Genomic DNA, 16252 nt, shown 5'->3' with positions numbered 1-16252 from the left:
TTCTTTCACCCAGTATAATATCTGAAATTCCTCCACAGTGTTGAATTTACCAATTTGTTCATTTTCGGTGATGTGCATCTCTGTTGTTTCCAGTTTAGGGTGTTATAATTAACCCTACTGTGACTGTCCATGTAAAATTATTCATGTGGACATTTGCTTTCTTTCCTCTTGAATAAATATCTAGACCTGGAATCTCTGGGTCATTGAGTAGGTGTTTAATTTTATAAGAAATTGCCAAACCTTCTACTCAGGTGGCTGTGCCGGTTTTACACTCTGACCAGTGAGGAGGGGGAGGGTTGCAGTTGTGACATATTTGTCCACATTTGGTGTCTGTCTTTTTCAGTTTGGCCATTATAGTTCCTACTGTCAGATAACATTACACACTTTCCTGTCTGCTCATTAGCTATTTGTATTTCTTCCTCTGTGAAGTGCTTTTCAAGTCTTTTGTTCATTTTATTTATACCTTTTCATCTTATCATGTAGTAGTAGGCATTCCTTATATAATCTGGCTATAAGTCTCTTCATGTATGTCACCAGAATATTTCCTCTTACTTTGTGGCTTTCATATTCATTATCTTAACAGAGCATTTGTTTTAATCAAATTTTTTGATTTTGAGGTAATTATAGATTCACATGGAGTTCTTACACATCATACAGAGGGGAGCTGGGGGCCCTATACAGTTGACTCAGCGGTAATATGTTGCAGAGTTATTGTTCTCTGTTACAGCCAGAGTCCTGACACTGATGCCACCAAGACAGAACATTTATATCATGACAAAGGTCCCTCATGTTGCCCTTTCATTGCCAAATCCCTGACCCTAGGAACCACTAATTTGTTTTCCCTTTGTATAGTTTTGTCATTTCAAGAATGTTGTATAAATGGATCATATGTGACCGCTGGGGATTAGATTATTTTCATTTGGCAGAATTCTCTGGGATTCATCCAGGTTGTGGTGCGTATGCATAGTGTGTTCCTTTTTATTACCGAGTAGTATGCCAGGACAGATGATGGTTTGCAAAACTGTTCACTTTTTGAAGAACGTCTGGATGGTATCCAGTTTTGGGCTGTTATCACTAGAGCTGCTGTTAACATCTCGTCCAGGTTTTTGTGTGACTCTGTCTTCATTACTTTGCAATGAATGCTCAAGAGTGCAGTTACTGGGTTACGCGGTAGTTATACGTTTAATTTTTAGCAGAAACCGCCAAACTGTTTTCTGGAGTGGCTGTATTACTTTCTGTTTCTACAGCAATGGTTGAGTGAGTCAGTTTTTTTTTTTTCTTACATCATCAGCATTTAGTGTTGTCACAATTTTTGAATTTAGCTGTTCTGATAGATGTGTACTGATAACTCACTGTGGTTTTAGTTTGCATTTTTCTGATGGTTAATGATGTTGAATTTCTTCACTTGCATACTTGCCATCTGTAGACCCTCTTCGGTGAAATGTCTGTTCATATCTTTTGCCCAGTTTCTATTTGGATTGTTTGTTTTGTACTGTTGACTTTTTAGGGTTCTTTATATGTGTTAGGTGCTAGTCCTTTCTCATGTACATGGTTTGGACATATTTTCTCCTAAGGTATGCACATGTTTTCATCCTCTGCACAGGGACTTTTGCAGAACAAAAGTTTTCAATTTTCATAAGGTTCAATTTGTCATTTTTTTTTTCTTTTCTGTGTTGTGCTTTTGGTGTCAGGTGTAAGACCCTCTGCCTAACTCTAGATTTTAAAAATTTTGTCCTACCTTTTAAATAAGAGATTTATAGTTTTACACCTAAATTCATGATCCATTTTGAGTTAATTTTTACTGTAAAATGTGAAGGTTGAGTAGAGGTTCATCTTTTTGTCTCTGGATGTTTAGTTTCTCCATCACCACTTGTTTAAAGGTTCCAGTTTCAGTTGCTCCATGGAATTTATTTTTCACCTTTGTCAAAAACTGGTTGGCTGTGCTTTGTGCTCGGCTTTTCCTAGGTCCTCCTGCCATTCCTGGGACACACCAGGCTCACTTGCACGTCAAGCCATTGTTCTCGCTTTTCCTGCTGCCTGGAATGCTCTCTATTGCCAAGTGCGTGACTCCCTTCCTTAGCTCCTTCTGATCCTCACCCAGTGCCACCTTCACCATGAAACCTCCCTTTTCTTCCTCGTAAAACTGCAGCCTCTTCCTCCAATTCTATTTCCTCTCATATTTTTTCTATAGCATTTATTATTATCTGAGTAATATGTGTTTTTCTTATTATTCCATATATGTGATCCTGAAAAATTCCTATGTTCTGTAAAATTGTACACTAATATAACAGAACCCAAGAGATCACCCAAAACCTATTGAACTTTGCAGCCAGGACACTAAGGCAAAATAATGTTCCTAGTAACTTTCTTCATTGATTGGCTGTTTTGATAAAAAGGAAGAAGCTGCCCGAGTTTATTTATCTGCACTTGCAGCTTCTCTGAATAGTGTGAAGTAGTGAGAGGTGAGGTGGTCTGCAGCAGCCATTGTGCACACTAAACTAAGGAAAACACTTCTTTAATTTTAGGGTAGTCTTGTTTATTGTTACTGTTGTTGCTAATTGTTTCCGTATAGTTTGAAGCTTTACTCTTTAGTAAGTGAAAAAGATGATCTCTGATCACATTCCTCATTGCAACTCACCCTTCTGAAACTACCACTCATTCAATTGTGGTGCAATATCAAGAATAGTCACAATTACCTGAAAAGACTGCTAAAACACTCCCTTTTCCAACTACTCATCTGTGGGAGGCTGGATTTTTTCATATCCCTCAATTTGAAGCAACATAATTGCAAGAGACTAAATGCAAAAGCATATCTGAAAATCTAGTTTTGTTTTATTAAGCCAGACATTGGAGAAATTTGGAAAAAATATGAAACTCTTGCCACTCTTTTCAGTAATATTTTTGGTTGGGGATAATAAAGTTACTTTTCAAAAATATTTTTTATGATAACATATAATAACTTTAATGTTATTATTTTAAATTAATTAATAAATATATTAAAAGTTCCCAGTTTTGCTTTCTAATATGATGAATATAGGAATCTGTAACTCACATAAACAAGAATTTTGGGGTTATCATGAATTTTTTTGTAAGTTGTAAAGGGGTTCTGAGACCAGAAGTTCTGAGAACCACTGCTCTAAAAAAAGTTGGTTTTGTTATTTTGTTGATTGGGAAACGCAAGTGTAGGAGGTTGAGTTACCCAAGGTCACAGAGCTGGTCTGGGTGGAGCTGGGCTGAAGCCAGCAGTCTGGCTCCAGGGCCCTTGCTCTGAGCTGCTGGGATGCACGGGCACTTCTCTGAGAAACCCTGATGGTTCATCATAGCTTTGCTGATATCAGTGGGCCTTATCTATCTGAATTTAGATATCCTTCAGAAGTTCTTTTCCCATGTAATTTTCTTGGTTTAAATTGAAACCTTCACTGTTTAGGGATATTTTGAGTCCCAGTATTTAAGACAGTGCACGTGTGACAGAGACTCACCAGTCACCATTGATCAGGGAAAGATAAATCTCATCTGAGTTTCTTTTCTTGGACTTTATGGCCTTTTATTTAATGAGTTGGGTTTTTAGGATTATATGAAAGAAATTCTGTACCATATTCAAGAAAAAGATTGGTTATTTCTGATAACCCTTCTCTTATTTCGGTCAGTCATGCTTTTTCCCTACAAACCATAGAAATGACAATTTAGTGCAATTCTACTTTGAAGTAAAATATTGAGAGCTGGGAGATTATTTCAGTTTGGAGAAATAGGGGAATTGTTTTTATCCCACTGCCTCTTATTATTAATTTATATGCTGAAATAGATTAGCAGAGCACAGGATCAAACCAGTACATAAGTACAACCATTTATTGTTTCTCCCGTCAGCTTCACTGTCGATTAATCTCTCTGAAAGCTTGAATAGTTTCTTAGGGGAAGATATTGGAAGGGAGGTTTTACCCCATGAGTCCCCTTAAATATGCTGTTAATTCACATTGATTTTAGGGAAAACAGAGATAATCAGTTTGACTTCCCCCTGACTGAATGCATCGGCAAGCTGTTCACAGTACTGTTTAATGGAAATCTCCGGGACTTCTCCTGATTTCCTGTTTTCACATGCACAGACCAGAGTACCAGGAGAACATGCAGACAACTGCTCTACTCGGAGGAAATCCCACACTGGGCAGACGAACTTTTGAATCCAGAATGATGAGCTTACACTGAGATCTAGGCATGCGCAGTGTCTGCTTTCCTCCGCCTCCTCCTTCTGACTACAGCGCCCCCCAGAGGAGAGTGGGAAAAGGAGCGAAGAAGAGAGTCTCTTCCTTCTGCTCACCGAGTTCTCAGGTGTCTTGGCCCCCAGCCCCCCAGACTCTGTCCCCAGCCAAGCGTAGCCGTCGCTGCCACCCCCCAGGCCATTGTTCATGTCAGAGGCCTCGGGTCCTGCTCCCCTTTCACAGCTGGGCCTGGGCACACACAGAGTCAAATCGGCTCATGAAAGTTCCCTCTGAGCTGGGATGAGGAGTGCATTTATTTAAAAAAATTCTCATCCGTACAAGGAGAGGGGCAGTTTTTTAACAAGACTTCCAAAGCCTTTGACAGCCACCGTGCAGCTGCAGCAGTGTGCGGAGAGATGTTTTAAGGCCAGAGCCCCAGCCCCGTGAGCCTGGGCCTGTCTGCATGCCCAGGGCTCCCTGGGCGCAGGAGCCCCTGCAGCATCTGCCCCGGCTGCCATGCTAACCCCTCCACCAGGGCCCCCTGAGCCCCTTCAGCGGCCACCTCAGACCTTCGTGCTCTCACCTCATGCAGTGTCTGTGGCCAGCCTCTTGCTCCCTGGGCCATGACTCCCCAGGGCGGTGACCGGCTGCATCCCCAGAGCCACCAGGAGACATCAACGAACCCTAACCCTAACCCTGACCCTAACCTTAAGGGTGATGAGGTATGGAGTGTCTCCAAGGCTGCTCCGTGTGCATGAGCATGTGTGTGCACACACGTGCACCCACTGATTGGTGCCACTGATTCATATCCAGGAGTTGTTCTGTCTTATAACTCAAGCATTGCTTTATTATATCCTAGAAAACTGCTTTTAGATCATTGATTGAACTATAGACCTTCCTCTTGCCCACATTAGGAGGTGACATCTTCCAAGAGACAGGTCTTGTATGTATGTATAAGTAAGAATTAAATATGTATGTCATCCCCTCACATATTTAATTTGTGGCTTCCCAATCGAATGTGCACAGTAAAGGCTAACTTCCCATAACAGGAGAACTTTTAGGAAGTAAGAAGAAGGAATTAGCCACCAGGGAGAAGACAGGGCAACAAGCAGGAGTTTGGTATAAAATCATTCTAAAGCTGCTATAGCTCAATAAATAAGTGGAATTGACATTGTTGCATCATGCCAGAGCATCTGCTGTTGAAGACCGATTTCAATATACTTTGATATAAGTGGAAAATTGTGTTGGAACAGCATGGGAAATGAAGCACACTGCATCTATCTGTACTCCTGCAGTGTGTCTCAGAGCTGCTCAGTTTTGAGGAAAAGTATCTTGTCAGGAGACAATAGAATTATTTTCCTTGTTGGAATTTTTGTAGCTTCCAGAAGCACAACTGCAGGTGATTCTGTAAAAGTCTAGAGTTGAATTAAATAACAGGGAATTTTAGCCTATTGAAATCTAGGAGAATTGAAATATTTTTGTCTACCACCACCACCACCACCAGGCAAGCACATGTACACCCAGAGAGACTTCACATCAGAGGAAATGACAAAGCTGGTTCTGTTACTGAGGCCAAACTTGTTCTGCTCACTGCACAACAGTGATAAATAAATAAATCAGGAGACGAGGTTTTGGGGCAAGGAATAGTAACTTTATTCAGAAAGCTGGCAGACCAAGAAGATGGGGGACTAACATCCTGGAGAACTATCTTGCCCAAGTCAGAATTCAGGCTCCTTTTAAACTAAAAAGGGGAGGGGGTGCAGTTGGTTGTGCAAACTTCTTGCTGCAGGCATTCTTTGTTCTTGCAGCCATCCATGTGGGTCAGGCTATGGTGTCCCTGTAAACCTCCAACAAAACAAAGGTTATTATCTATTTTGCAACTTGCCATCTCTGCATAAGTGCAGAAGTGCTAACATCCTTAAAGGTCAGAGCCCCAAGAATAGGCTTTCCTGTAGATTTCAGGCCAAAGGCAGCATTGTTTTACAAAAGGTGCAGAGCCAGCAAGATTAAGCCTGGAAAACAGGACACAGTGCTTAAAACTAAAGGAACAGATCCAATACGGCGTCAGACTTGTTCTTCTTATTACAGTTCTAGTTTGGGGAAATTTTGCAATAGAAAATCCCCTTAGTTGTTTTTCTTGCTTTGTCTGAGATCTTGTTTGTTGGTTTGTGGTCTCACAGTGTCTAAACCGTATGTTCAGATGAATACTATTAAAATCATATCAGAAAACATATCTGTTCTGCTTCAAAAAAATGACTGAAACATTTAGCTTTGTTTATTCCCATAGAATTTGGATTGGATCTATTCTCGACTTTCCTCTTCCTTCAAACCAGTTTTTTACTGGAGGGTTTAAAGCCCAAATTAAGGAATTTTGGAGAAAACTCATGTCATTCATAAGAGCTTTACATCTGAATTTAACACTGACCCATATTTATACTTTTAATCAAGGAACACACTAAATTTTGTTAGTCGATCATTTATGATGTCTTTAACTTTGTCTATGTAATCTTTTGGAAGTTGAGAGGCTTAGACAATTTATCTAACAAAACAGGTATCATTTCTTGACTCTGTGAATGGAACAATCCCAGTATAGCTTCCTGCTAGTATATTTTATTAAAAATAATAAAGAATTCTTGCTCTCTAATAAAGTAACAGACAGAAGCACATACTGAGTGTTTAAAATAAATCAGAATATGTGTTGACTTATCTAAACAAGTCAAGATAGTATAGAAAAAAAATGTATGAATTTGAAGGAAAACATATTTTATGCAATTAATATTCTATTTTTAAGAAGCAAATGATAAAAAAAACAAATTTTTAATCATTTATCTACAAAGGAGTTATACAAAGCCAACTTATTTTCATAAGTGTTATATATACAAAAGGGCTATCTAAATGTACATTATTAAAGATTAAATTATACCAAATAGAACTCCAAGGTTGATTGATTTTCATGATATTTCTAATTTTTGAAAATATAAATTACATATAACATATCCAAGCAGCTCTTCAGTTATCCACAGTACCATAGTCTACAGTTATACTTACTGTACTTAAAAAATGTAATAGGCAAGGATCAGGCCCTTGCATTTAAACTGCCACTGGACTTCTGGATATTCCCTTAGGTTAAAGACTAAAAGTAAAGTAACTACACTACTTTAAAGCAGTTGCTCAAAGATTTTAAGATATTCACTAGCTATGTCCAGTTTACAGGAAAGAATTAAGTTTTCTGAATCTTAAAAAAAAATCTACTGCTGAAAATGAAATTCTGTCATGTCTGTTGACCATAACTATAAAGGCTCTAAATTAATGCTCCCTTTACTCTTTTCCTCCCAGCATAAGTCACGATCATCACTTTCACACCAGACATGATCTCCTGCCCGGTGTATTACTGGTCCTTCTCCATCCCACCCTAGGGGGACCACCTGCATGACACCATGGAGGGACACATCAAAAAAATACTCTGCTAGTTCAGCATCATGGACTTCAAAAGCAGAAGCAAGGAAAATCCATGCATTAGGGTTAATAACCATACCTCATGCAGGTAAGTCCTGTTTACAGGTGTTTAAAAATGCTTTTCATATTCTATAGGACTTTTATTGTAATATAATTGTGTTAGTATCACAGCTGCCAGAGGTTTTTTTTTTTTTCCTAGTTTTCTTTTCAATTAAACTTAAAAAAGGAAAACATAAAAGTTAATACAGACTAGGGTTAGAACCTTCAAACCAAACCATAAAGCAACATTTTAAAATGAGAGTTTCAAGGGATTAAAGGGAGATGGATCCAGGAGAAAACTTTTTTTTTTTTTCTGTTTTACATTTGAGTGCTTTATTTTGTGTTAAAAATGTTTCTTTTTTCTTCTTTTTCTCTTTTTAAACGTTTTTATTGAGTAATAGTCATTTTACAGTGTTGTGTCAAATTCCAGTGTAGAACATAATTTTTCAGTTATACATGAACATACATATATTCATTGTCACTTTTTTTCACTGTGCAAGAGAAAACTCTCATATGTTAGAAATGAAGAAACTCTTAAGAGTTCCAAAAAGTAAGATAATTCAATTGTTATGAGTAATGTGTTATTTAAGCACACCCTGATGATCCTGAATGATGACAAACTAGCAGTCACTTAACAAAGCAACACAAAGACAAACAATGTAACCTGGTAACCACTAGTTTGTTCCCTATAAGTCTGTTTCTTTTTTGTTATATTCACTAGTTTATAATTTGTTGTATTTTTTAGAGTCCATGTATAATTGATATCATGCAGTATTTGTCTTTCTCTGTCTGACTTATTTCACCAAACATAATACCCTGCAAGTCCATCCATGTTGTTGTAAATGGCAAATTTTCATTTTTTATGTCTGATTAGTATTCCATTGTATGTATGTGTGTGTGTGTATATATGTATGTGTGTGTGTGTGTGTGTGTGTGTGTGTGTGTATACACCAAGAGACATATGGTAGTTCCATTTTTAGCTTTTTGAGGAACATCCATACTGTTTTCTACAGTGGCTACACCAATTTACATTCTCACCAACAGTATATGAGGGATTCCTTTTCTCCATATCCCTGCCAACATTTGTTCTTTGTGTTCTTTTAGATGACCATTCTGACAGGTGTGAGGTGATGCTTCATTTTGGGTTTGATTTGCATTTCTCTGATTATTAGTGATGTTGAGCATCTTTTCATGTGCTTGTTGGCCATCTGTATGTCTTATTTGGCAAAATGTCTATTCAGGTCTCCTGCCTATTTTTCAATTGAATTGTTATACAAATATAGTTTATAATGATATATGTAACAAACATCGAGTCTCCTAAATATATGAAGCAAACATTGAAAAACTTGAAGGGAGAAGTAGACAGTTCTACAATAATAGTAGGAGACATCAATAACACACTTTCAATAATAGGTAGAACAACAAGACAGAAGGTCAATAAAGAAATAGGGGGCTTGATCAACATTATAGATCAGTTGAACCTAAGAGATATATATAGAAAACTCCACTTCACAACAGCAAAACACATTTTTCTCTAGTACATATGGAATATTCTCCAGGTTACACTATGTCAGGCCACAAAAATGTCTCAGTAAATTTAAAAAGATTGAAATATAAATAATCTTTTAAATCAAAATGGAATGAAACTAGGTATCAATAGCAGAAGAAAAACTGGGAAGATCCACTAATGTGAGGAATTAACACCCTTAAACAACCCATGGGTCAGAGAAGGTATCATAAGAAAATTTAGGAAAACTGAGTCAAATGAAAATGAAAACCTAGCATACAAAACTTAGGGATTCTGTAAAAGTAGTACTAAGAAGGAAATTTATACCTGCAAATGCTTATATTAAAAAAAGAAAGATTCCCAAATCAACAATTTACACCTTAAAGAACTAAAAAAGAACAAACTAAATTCAAAACTAGTGTCAGGAAGTTAATAATAAAGATTCAAGCAGAGATATTCAAAATGAGAACAGAAAAGCTACAGAGAAAAATCAATAAAACCGAGTTGCTTTATTGAAAACATAAACAAAATTGACAAACTTTTCGCTAGGTTGACTATGGAAAAAAGAGACAGACTCAAATAACTAAAATCATAAATGAAAGAAGGGATATTACAATAAAATTTACAGAAATAAAAAGTGTTAGCATTATGAAAAATTGTACACCAATAAATTGGATATCTGAGATGAAATGGACAAATTCCTAGAATCACAAAACCTACCAAGACTGAACCATGAAGAAATAGAAAATCTAAACATCCAAAACTAGTTAGGAGATTGAATCAGTCATCAAAAATCTTTCAACAAATAAAAGCTCAGGACCAGAAGACTTCATTTGTGAAGTCTACCAAACATTTACAGAAGAATTAACACTAATTCTCCCCCAAAATCTTCCAAGAAATTGAAGAGGAGGGAACATTTCCAGACTCAATTTTGGTGTCAGCATTACACTGATACCAAATCCTGACAAGGACACTATAAAAATTGCAGATCAGTATCCCTGATGAAAATTCTCAAGAAAATGTCAGCAGACAGAATTTAACAGCACATTTTTAAGTATTATACACTGTGACCAAGTGGAATATATTCCTAGAATGCAAGAATGGTTCAACATACAAATATTAATCAATTTAGTATGCCACAGTAGCAGAATAAAGGTGAAGGGAACCCATGATCATCTCAATTTATGCAGAAAGAGCATTTGACATAATTTAACACCTTTTAATGATGTAAACCCTTAACCAACAAGAATAAAAGATAACTACCTCAACATAATAAATGCTACATATGAAAAGCCCACAGCTAACATACTGAATGGTGAGGCTGAGAGCTTTCTCTCTAAGAAAGCTTAATAAAGAGACTAAATTCTTCCCAAGGAAATTCACAAAATACCATTAAATAGAATAATATTCAAGATTCTCTATGTCTTTTTTAAAGACCAAAAAAAGCCACCCCCAAAGCAAAAAACTTACACCAGGAACATAATGATAAGAGTACCTGGTTGAGGACAGCAATGAAGAGGAGACTACAGTAGACAGGTGACTAGATTGTGTAGTAGGAAATATTTAGACCCATTACATAAAATTTATATTGGTCAATAGACACATTAGTCAATGGAATAGAATAGAAAACCCAGAAATAGCCCCTACCCAAGGACAGGCAACTGATTTTTGACAAATATACAAAAAGAAATTTTTGAAAAGTCTTTCCAACCAATGGTACTGGGACAATTGGATATGCATAGAAAAAAATGAACCTTGACCTAAGTCTTACACCTGATGCAAAAATTAACTCAAAATGAATCACACACCTTCATGTAAAACATAAACTATAAAACTTTTAGATGATAGCATAGGAGAAACCATGGGGAGCTGATGCTGAGTGGTGACTTCTTAGACTTGACACCAGAAGCATGACCTATAAAGGGAAAAAAATCAGCATATTGGACTTCATCAGAATGAAAAATGTTTGCTATATGAAAGAGACTGTTGAGAAGATAAAAAGAGAAGCTAGAGCAAGGGAGAAAATATTTGCTAACCAAACATCTGACCAAGGATTCATCTCTTAAGTCCGTATCAAAACTCCACAGTAAAATAAAGAAACAAAGACAATTCAATTCAAAAAATGGGCAAAAGTCATTAAAAGGCATTTCACTAAAGATATAGGTTTGGAAAATACATACATGAAAAGATAGGTGATATTAGTAGACATTTATGGAAGAAGTGAGCTTTAAGCCTGACCTCAGATAGAATTTCATAAATTAATAGGAGTGTAAAACATAAGCTCAGAGATCCCAATGCATCCCAGTAATGTTCTTTCATCTACCATTTACTTTTAACTTTGTTAGTTGATCATTTATGACGCTTTAAACTTTGTCCATGTAATCTTTTGGAAGTTGAGAGTCTTAGACACTTGATCTAACAAAACAGGTATCATTGCTTGACTCTGTGAATGGAAGAATCCCAGTAGTTTCCTGCTAGTATATTTTATTAAAAATAATAAAGAATTCTTGCTCTCTAATAAAGTAACAGACAGAAGCACATACTGAGTGTTTAAAATAAATCAGAATATGGGTTGACTTATGTAAACAAGTCAAGATAGTATTGGGAAAAAAGTATGAATTTGAAAGAAAATATATTTTATGCAATTAATATTCTATTTTTAAGAAGCAAATGATAAATAAACAATTTTTTAATCATTTATCTACAAAGGAGTTATATAAAGCCAACTTATTTTCATAAGTGTTACATATACAAAGGGGCTACCTGTTTTGTTAGTTTAAATTTTTGTGCAATAAACTAGCATTATGTCTAGTATAGTTCTGTTATATATATGTATATAGTTTATATATTTTTTCAGATATTTAGGAATACTTGAACACTACTTCATTTTATTGAAGTTATTTATTTAGAAAATTTTAGGTATGGTAATGGTGTTTAAATGTCATGTTTTAGAGATAAATAAATACTAAAGTATTGACTAATAAAATATTATGCCTTTTTTTTTTTTATACAAATAACCCAGTGAGGGATGGAAGACATTGGGTGGGAGTGTGGATGAAGCAAGACTGAGGAAAAATTAAAAGAGTTCAATTTGGGTGAAAGGTATATATTGGCTCATTATAATATTCTAATTTCCAGAACTTTGAAATTTTTCACAGTAAAGATTAAACTAAATTAAAATATATGTACACGCATGTTTCTATGTGAATAGGAAAATAAAATCTGAAAAGATACATGTCAAAATGTTAACCATGGTTATCTCTGCCATGTAAAATTGGAGAGAAGGAAAGAGAAATTTCTATTTTAACTTTACAGATGTTGAGAATTGCACAAAGAACTTATTTTTAAATTAGAAACAATGACTGTGAAATTCATGATTGCTTTTTATAATTAATCCCTTTAATCAGTGGATTATACATTATAGAAAGTTTTCAAGTTTGTAAAACTTTAAGAAGACTCAAATATTGCTAGAACTGTAAAGAAAGAAATGCACATAAAACATATTGATGAAGCTAAACTCGAACCTCTTGTCCACAATGTGATCCAGATATTATGATTCTTTTTAAAAAGAAAATAAAATTATCCAAATGCACTGGCTAATCCACCAGATATACATTTATTTCTTTAAGGCATAACAACAGAGTTGGGAAAATTACATACTGGAAATATTCAACAATGATCCAGAAGAATGAACTTACCTTGGGCTCAGTTCTTGAAATTTTAGTCTTTGAAAATACACTTAATTATATTCATAACCACTAGGGCTCCGTGTCTTCTTTAAAATGTGAAATTAATGATATATTTTTAGAAAACAAAAGAGATCACAAAACTTTCTAACTTGGTGCTAAGTAGATAAGAAACTGTCTTTGGGACAGTCTCTGGTCTTATCTAAAACAAAATGCCGGGGAAATTTGTGAAAGATAGGGATGGGTCCCCATTAAGACACTTCTTTTATTTACTCCTGAGATGACTGAGAAGAATGTTGTTTGTAAATTAAAAAACAAAACAATACTGCCCCTAGTGATGGATTTATATTTTCAGTCATTATTTGAATTTTTTTTTTTTTCCAAATGGAGGGACTGGGAATTGAACCCGGGACATCATGCATGTTAACATGGGCTGAATCACTGAGCTATGTCCCCCACCCTGAACTGATGCACTTAGAATATTGATGTTCAAAGTGATCACTGATATAGCTGGGTTAATATCTATCCATTACAGCCCAGGTTTTCTTGCTCCAGCACTGATTCCTGTGGCAGTTTCTGCTGGTGAGTCTCTGCTCTAGTGACCCGTGTCTCCCTATATTTACCTGTATGTCTCTCCGAAATTGGAAGTAGCAGCTTGTCATGTGTCCTCTCTTTTCTTATGGATCCTAGAAGAGTTGCTGATTTCTCAATCCATTAAACTTTTTACTTATTGTTAAAATGAAGTAGTGTCTTCCAGTCTCTTTGCATGTGGAGCTAGAAACTGGACATCTTTCTTAAGATTTTGAACAAAGAAATATGGAAAAAATTCCAAGTCTGTGGGAGGCAACTGAGCAAATAATTTACAGAATTCAGCTGAGGTGGCTGTGCTGGTCAGCGTGGGAGAGAATTCACAACAGAAGGAGAGGAGGGTGATCGGTTAGAGGGATGGTGAGGCTCCCTGCAACCACCAAGACTCTACATTTCCAGTTCTTTTGGCCGGGCAGTTTTATGCAGGAGCCAACCAGATCAGCATCCCTGCACAAAAATATTTTGTTTACAGAACTATTCTAATTGGCTGATAATAGTTTGCCTGTCAATAAATATTGAGATAAAAGATACTACTGAATGCAAAGCAAAGTTCTAAGGTTGGAAGTAAAGAGTGGCACAAGAAGGAGAGAACCCATGGTTTTCCATAAAATCATAGGTCCACAGATGAGAGTTGAGAAATATGTATTTGGGGATCCTTAGAGTTTTGGACATAAATCAAGCCACTTTACCCAATCGTTAAATTCAAAGGTTTCTTTTCTTTTCTTTTCTTTTCTTTCTTTTCTTTTCTTTTCTTTTCTTTTCTTTTCTTTTCTTTTCTTTTCTTTAAGTAGTCTAAGTTACCTCTAAGTTTACCTCCAAGTTTACTTCAATAAACTTGATGTGTCCTTCACAAAAGTGACTATAGCTCACTTGTGTGGTATATGTTTGTGTGGCTAAAAAATCACTTTGAATTTATTTTTCTACTTCACTGAGTGCCTGTATGTGCTGGATTCTCTGTGCCAAAGATACAATGGAAAATAATCCAATTTCCAATTTCCAGAATTCAAATTATCATCACTCTATAAGTAAGTAAGAAGAGTAGGGACATACTAACACTGGAAAGATTTTGTCTCATGGAATACTAGTTGCAGATACAGAGTGGTGCTTGATTTATTTATATACTGTTTTTCCTGACCACTATTTTTATTCCACTTCTTTATGGTCCTAAGTTGCCTAATTACTCTAATTTTATGCCAGCTACTTAAGAGTGAATCTAGAAGTGGAAGGTAAAGCAGACAGTCACAAATTAGCTTCTAGATAAACATATTGCCCACTGGTGATTTTTCTTGTAAGAACCTTAGGGTATTCAAAAGCTAAGTTACCTAAGGTATTCAAAGAATAAGGTGACAGTCCAGTGACATTTATAAATAGCCATTGCATGCAATCTGTTAGGTCTTAGGAATTAAGTAACACAGTCACTCTTCTTTGCCATAAATATCAAGAGAAAACTTGATAAGTTTATAAGAAGTAAGTTTTTTAAATCTTTAAGAGAATAAGGTATTACATGGGAGGTATATCAAGGAATTATGTATTTAAAGTTTCACAGAAAGATGATACATGAGATAATGTTACTGAATTCCTCTACAGTAAATAGTGCTGGTCTTATGGATTTCAGAAAGGAAATATTTATGTGAATTAGGCTGGATAAAGATACTCCCTAGAAACACTTACCATGGTTTCTCAGCAATTTTCCTTCAGCCAGTTTCAAGTTAAAGGCAGTTTGCACTGGAAAACCTAGTAGGAGCAAGTGCCTCCCTTTATGTATATGGGTAGGCCAGTCAACCTAACACAGAAACTATGGGTTCCCAACAAGCTAGGTGAAGGATGGCTTCCACACACATTCCAATCCCAGAATGGAACATGTGGAGAAGCTTTCAGTTAGCCTGAAAGGTAAGGGTACATCTAGAAACACTTACCCTGATATCCTAGCATGTTTCCTAGAGAAGGTTTCAAGGTAAAGAAAGTTTGTGCTGGAAAACTGAGTTCGACTGAGTGCCTTCCCCTATGTATATAGGTAGGCCTCTCAACCTAACCCGGAAACTGTGTTCCCAACAAGTTATGTGAAGGGAGGCTTCCATACACATTTGGATCCCCAGAATGGAACATGTGGAGAAGAGTTCATTCAGCTAGCTTGAAGGGCAAGTGTACATCTAGAAAGATATACCCTGATTTCTCAGCAGGCTTCCTAGAGCCAGTTTCAAGGTAAAGGCAGTTTGCTCTGGAAAACTGAGTTCGAGTGAGTGCCTCCCCTTATGTTTATAGTTAGGCCTGTGAACCTACCACAGAAACTGTTCCCAACAAAGTAGGAGAAGGACAGCTTCCACACACATTCGGATCCCAAACTGGAACATGTCAGGAAGCGTTCATTTAGCTACCATTAATGGCAAAGTTACATCTAGAAACACATACTCTGATTTCTCAGCATGTTTCCTAGAGAAAGTTTCAAATTAAGGCAGTTTGTGCTGGGAAATCGAGTTGGAGTGATTGCTCCCCTTATATATATAGGTAAGCCTGTCAACCTAACACAGAAAATCTACCAACAAGGTAGTTGAAGGACAGCTTCCAACACATTTGGATCCCAGATTGGAACATGTGGAGAAGCGTTCATTCAGCTAGCCAGAATAGCCATGGTACATCTAGAAACAATTACCCTGAAATAAAAATCAAGCTCTGTAAAGATGGTTTGAAGGTAAAGGAGGTTTGAGCTGGAAAACCAACTTGGAGAGATTGCCTCTCATTATGTATTTAGGAAGGCCTGTCAACATAACACAAAAAATCTATGT

General features: G+C 36.4%; 1 long non-coding RNA gene across 1 annotated transcript in view; it reads left to right on the top strand.

The window, feature by feature from the left end:
* LOC135322315 (uncharacterized) overlaps positions 1-16252 on the top strand; it is a 243712-nt gene that overhangs the window by 190659 nt on the left and 36801 nt on the right. The window contains exon 3 of the long non-coding RNA XR_010382815.1: positions 7530-7737. This is a non-coding gene — a long non-coding RNA (uncharacterized LOC135322315). The remainder of the gene's footprint in view (positions 1-7529; positions 7738-16252) is intronic.

Source organism: Camelus dromedarius, chromosome 2 (genome assembly GCF_036321535.1).
Source record: "Camelus dromedarius isolate mCamDro1 chromosome 2, mCamDro1.pat, whole genome shotgun sequence".
Classification (NCBI taxonomy): domain Eukaryota; kingdom Metazoa; phylum Chordata; class Mammalia; order Artiodactyla; family Camelidae; genus Camelus; species Camelus dromedarius.
This window is presented reverse-complemented; position numbering and strand designations above follow the sequence as displayed.